This window comes from Ochotona princeps, chromosome 3, assembly GCF_030435755.1.
Source record: "Ochotona princeps isolate mOchPri1 chromosome 3, mOchPri1.hap1, whole genome shotgun sequence".
Taxonomy (NCBI): domain Eukaryota; kingdom Metazoa; phylum Chordata; class Mammalia; order Lagomorpha; family Ochotonidae; genus Ochotona; species Ochotona princeps.
The window spans coordinates 3,891,219-3,897,218 of record NC_080834.1 but is presented as its reverse complement, the minus strand read 5'-3'; positions in this window follow the sequence as shown (position 1 = coordinate 3,897,218).

Sequence of the window (6,000 nt, the reverse complement as noted above, 5' to 3'; positions counted from 1 at the left end):
GGGTCCACACACATAACAATAGGCCCATAACACTCCAGTAGTCATATACAGATGTATGTAGAGTACAAAGGAGCAAAGCCAAGGAGCGGTCAGTGCTACCAAAGCCAGGTGATTCAGGAAATGCTTACAGTGCATTGAAAGAGAGGAAGGTATTTGCTGGAAAGTGGGGTTGGGGGAGGAGGCAGGCATGATTGGGGAAGATATCTCCAGGCAGAGCAGGCAGCAGGAGCTGTCCACTTCAGTGGCATGGGACAGAAAACCTGACCTAAACAAACAAAAACGATCTGTGCCTGCAGCAAGAAGTGGTTTGATTGAGGAAACAGCAAGAAACCAAAAAGTTCGTGTGTAGACTTATCAGGTGTGGCAGATCCAGGGTCCAAGCATACAGCTTCTGATCTTGGCTTCTGTCCATCATATTTCCTGAGATGGCTCTAGTCAGATTAAGAAAGGGATGGCAGAACTAACACAGCCTCCTCTTTGGTTTCAGCATCCAAGGAAAGAGTACCACTCCAAGGCACTGGTTTCAGCAAATGTCTCCCAGCATCCCAGTCACCTGCCAATTCCTGATGAGATCATGGTGGCAGGGAGAGTGAGGCTGGAGTCACAGCTCCCACCCAGAGACAGGGGTGGCAGGACAGCAGGACAGCTCGGGCTGGTCCCCAAAGGACAACGTGGGCACTGTTCTCGTGAAGAGAGTTGATGGCCACCTCTCTGCTTCAGTCTGCCGGACTCTGCATGACAGCAACAGAAAGGCCAAGTCCTGCTCCTCTCACCTGCCAGCAACCCTGTTCTGTGGAGTCCACACTTTGGGAGGGGTGTTTGCCGAGCTCCCACTGGGGAACCGAGCCTCCAGGGGTAGCCAGTGAGCAGCTGCCGCCTGGAGCGGCTCCAGCCATCTGGGGCAACCCTGGTGGTCCTGCCTGCCTCTTCTCTCCAGCACCTACACCAGCCTCTCCTTTCCCCACCCCTGGGTTTGCCAAGGCCAGGCCACAGGCAGCACCAGCTCACTCCTCTATCTGTGAAGTTTCGCATCAATGCAAGCATGTAGCATGCACTCTTTCAGGTCTAGTTCTTCGACTCAGCACGTTTTCGGGAATCACTCCTGATTTTGCATGTCATTTGTTCAACCCTTTCTGTTGCTGAGCTGTTTCGTGTTGCGGGCAGAATACCACAGCTTATTTATTTACTCTCTTACTGGTGAACACCTGGGCTAGCTCAGCTGTTGGCTGTTATGAAAAAAGCTACATCATTTGTATTTGTGTCATTGTGTGGACACGTGCTTTTATTTCCATCAGGCAAATATCTTGGGGTGGGATGACTGGGTCGAAAGCACATGTCGAGTTTTATAAGCAATTAGGCAGATGGAGAGTCAATAGAAACACAGAACACCGATTTATGCCAACACTCTGGATTCATCAGCAAACTGGGAAAAATTTTACCCATATAACTCATGCCACTTTGCAATTAATCAGGATGGATAATGCATGTTAAGGAGTTGTTAGATCACCAAACTGTAGGGGAAGGAAATAAGTGAGAGTTGAGGAAATCAGAGAAGACCTTTGGGAATGCTAACGTAAATGTGTCAAATGGCTGAAGGGACAGAGGACCAGACAGACAGGTGAACGGTAAATGCCGTATTCTCAAAAAACACGAAATTGTTTAAAAAGGCTATATGGATTGACTTTATTCATAATATGTGGCTTTTAAAAAAGACTTATTTATTTACTTGAAAGAATCAGAGAAGAGAGAGTGGAGAGAGGAAAGGATCTTCCACTTGCTAATACATCCAAATGGCTACAGCATGGCTTCATCCCGGTCTCCCCTTGTGGGTGCAGGGGTCCAAGCACTTGAGCCATCCTCTGCCATTCTCCCAGACAGGGTGCTGAATTGGAAGTAAAGAAGCCGGGAGTGGAACCAGCACCGTGGGCCGGGGGGCGGGGGCTGGTACCACAGGTGGTGGCTTAACCTGTTTCACCACAGCACCAGCCCCATGTAATGTATGTTTTTAAAAGTTACCTTACAGGCTCTACATGATAGCCTAGTGGCTAAAGTCCTCACCTTGAGCACACACCAGATCCCATATGGGCACTGGTTCTAATTCCATGGGAAGCAGCCCTGCTTCCCATCCAGCTCCCTGCTTGTGGCCTGGGAAAGCAGTCAAGGATGCCCCAAAGCCCCGGGACCCTGCACCCGCGTGGGAGACCTGGAGAAGATTCCTGGCTCCTGGTTTCAGACTGGCTCAGTTCTAGTCATTGCGGCCACTTGGGGAGTGAACCATCGGATGGAAGATCTTCCTGTCTCTCTTCCTCTCTGTATATCTGACTTTCCAATCAAAGAAATATAAATATATATTTTTAAAAGTCACCTTACCATAAAGCAGGTCTGATTCTTCAGTCAATCACCTCAAGCAAGGGCCAAGAGTAGTTTGTTAGGTCTGCAAGAAAGATAACGCAGCTCTTGAAGACCAAAATTTCTTTTTCTGTTGCTTTTTTCTGGGGCTCCATTTGGAATTCTCTAGCAACGTCCCTATTTTCTATTAAAAAAAATACATATATATATATATATATATATACATATAAACTAAATAAGCTGTGCAAGAAAAAAGAGAAAAGAAAAAGGGAAGAGTTGCACAAGTCTATGAAATGTTTTGATTCCTGGATAATGTAATTTCCACAATAATAGTAGAATTTCTCGCTGCTGAAACTTTACTATTTGAGTCCCTGTCTTGCTGAGCCAGTCTTACGCGTCAAGGAGGGGATGCGGAATTTCCCACCAATGCTAGAGACTAAACATGCTTTCTGAAACCATAGACCACAGTGTCTTCCCTTTGGGTCTCAGTCTGGCTGGTCCCCTCCCCACGAAGGCTCTTGCCGCTTTCCCAACACCACTTCTCTCTTGTCTTCCAGATCCCGGCTTGGGAGTGCAGTATGGTGAGGAGCCGCTGATGGTCCAGACCTCTCCAGCACACTGTGCCTGGCTGTAGATATTGGGCAGTCATTTGTTCACTGCTGTTTTCATCTTCCCCACTGAAACTTACCCTCTCTGAGACAGGACTTGTCCTATTTCACACACATGCTCAATAGTGCCAGCTGTGCTAACTAGTTCATGGCTTGATAAACATTTACAAGGTGACTAAGTGAAATTACCCCTTGGGGTCCGGTGGCATGTCCTAGCAGCTAAAGTCCTCGCCTTGAACACCCCGGGATCCCATATGGGCGCCGGTTCTATTCCCGGCAGCTCCACTTCCCATCTAGCTCCCTGCTTGTGGCCTGGGAAAACAGTCGAGGACGGCCCAAAGCCTTGAGACCATGCACCTGCGTGGGAGACCCGGAAGAGGTTCCAGGTTCCTGGCTTCGGATCGGCGCAGCACAGGCCATTGCGGTCACTTGGGGAGTGAATCATCGGACAGAAGATCTTCCTCTCTGTCTCTCCTCCTCTCTGTATATCTGACTTTGTAATAAAATGAATAAATCATTTAAAAAAACTTGCATTTTCTAACATATTAGTCACTCAATACCACGTTAATTAACTTCATGATGTTGTTAATTTCGATCTTTCTTCCTGTTGTTGAAGTTGTGTAGTGACATCTCATTGGAGGAGATGATATTGTACCAGCTCTACTTTCAGGCCAAGGATGGTCTCCCAATGAAACTGTTGAATTTATCTGGACAATAAGATGCTGGACTCTCCGCATGGTCCGTGCCCGCAATGAAGGAGTCATGACCGGATATGATCTGTACTACTGTAAGAATATGGAGAATTCAATATGTGGAGAGGACTTGGGAAGGGGCAGGAGAAATCCCAGAGCCTATGAAACTGTGTCATAAAATGATACAAAATTTAAAAATAAATTTTAAAAAAGGGACACAGCAAATACACATCATGAAAAAGCTATGCTAGGATTTCAAAAATTTTGCACTAAAATAAACGTACCCTGACATTCAAAAAAAAAATCTATTTGAGAAGAGCTAAAATAAAATGCACAAATAGGTCTTTCGGTAACAGTGGAAGAATGAAAGTTCTAACAAAAAGGAGAAGGAAAATGTGTGGTTACCTAACAAGACAACACAGAGTGGGAGCTGAGCTGATCTGAAGCCAGGAGCCAGGAGCTTCCTTCAGTCTCCGACACAGGTGTAGGGTCTCAAGGCTATGGGCTGTCCTCTACTGCTTTCCTAGGTCACAAGCAGGGAGCTGGATGGGAAGCGGAGCAGCCAAGATATGAACTGGAGCCCATATGGGATCCTGGTGCACATAAGGCAAGGACTTTAGCCACTAGGCTACTACGCCAGGTCCAACACTAAGATTGTGGTAAGTGACATACAAAAGTAATGTAATATGATTGTTTTTAATTCTAAAACTTCGAATTTATCCTTGGTGAAAGCTCATTTCCAAAACAAAGGATACAAATCTTGGATTTGTTCTTGTTTTGAAATTATTTTTAAATTCTGAATGCATATATTTTTGTTTTATTTGACAGAGAGAGAGAGAGAGCGCCTCCATCTATCGACTTACTCCCAATGCCCACGATGACTAGGGCTGGAAGAGGAAGCATCTACTGTGTTGATGGCCAGGACAAAAATCCCTGAGGCTCCACCTGCTGCCTGGGAGGGTGAGCCAGAACAGGAGGCTGAATCTGAGTGCAGGAACTGGGACTTGGGTCCAGGCATCCTGATAAAAGGTGAAGACATCTCAACCATTGCACCAAACATCTGCCCTTATCTCCAAATTTGCCTTTTCCTTTGAGGTTTTTTTTTTTTTTTTAAGATTTAGTTATTTTTATTGGAAAGGCGGATGTATAGAGAGGAGGAGAAACAGAGAGGAAGATCTTCCATCCGATGATTCACTCCCCAAGTGAGCCGCAAAGGCCGGTACTTGCCGATCCGGAGCCAGGAGCTCTTCTGGGTCTCCCACACGGGTGCAGGGTCCCAATGCATTGGGCCGTCCTCAACTGCTTTCCCAGGCCATAAGCCAGGAGCTGGATGGGAAGTGGAGTTGCCGGGATTAGAACCGGCGCCCATATGGGATCCCGGTGCATGCAAGGTGAGGACTTTAACCACTGCGCTATCAAGTCCAGCCCTCCTTTGTGTTTTAAACACCAACATGGGAAGGCAGCCTAGACCTGCAGAGAGAGTGAGGCGATGGTGTTCCTAGGCAGCAAGAACCACTGGAGACAAGCTACTGCAGAATGTCGGCTTTATTATGCACAAGTTCACAAATTTTAAAGGTTAAGCAAGGGGAAGACAGAAGGGCATCTTCTGGCAGTCCTCCCTACCCACCAAAGATGCTGTAATTGGCTATAAGGCACGTCTATTTCTCTTGACTGTCTAGTCACGTCAGAGGTCACGTTCCACGTTCCACCTGTGCAGCTGGAAGCTGTGCCTCAGGTCAAAGGCAGGTAAACTCTAAGCTGCTTCCACCAGGTAGCAAGGCAGACACTCGGGAGCGATTGCCCACAGATGGGAAAGACCAAGAGAAGAAAGAAAAGATGAAGAAGTCTCTCATAGGAGCGAGAGATGTTCGAAGTATTCGCTTAATTCAGATAACACTATTTGTGTAACCATTTGCAAACGAGAAGCCGTTTGAATTTGCAGTATAACTGAAAATCTATCCTCCTGATGGGCACTGTTTAATATCTCTGGCTCTTGGGTATTCAAAATGCAAATACCACAACTGAGGAGCTCCATTTAAAATTTTTTATTTCATTCTAATTAATATGAATTTAATTTAAATTAAATAACCACATGTAGCTACTAAGGCAATACAAGCCCCGTGAATGAGCAAAATTATATGAACTGTTCTAATCCATTATTTCTTAAAACAATATTAAAACAATCGTATTTGTGTTTCCAAATTAATTACCCTAATAGAGCTAGCATTTGCATAAGCGGACATCCAGTCTCAAGGAAAACAGAGAGGAAGCAATTTCAGATGATGGCCTTGGCTGTTCGCTGCATGGGTCAGCTAAGAATAAATTTTTCTGTTTCGCTAGTGTTTTTGTAA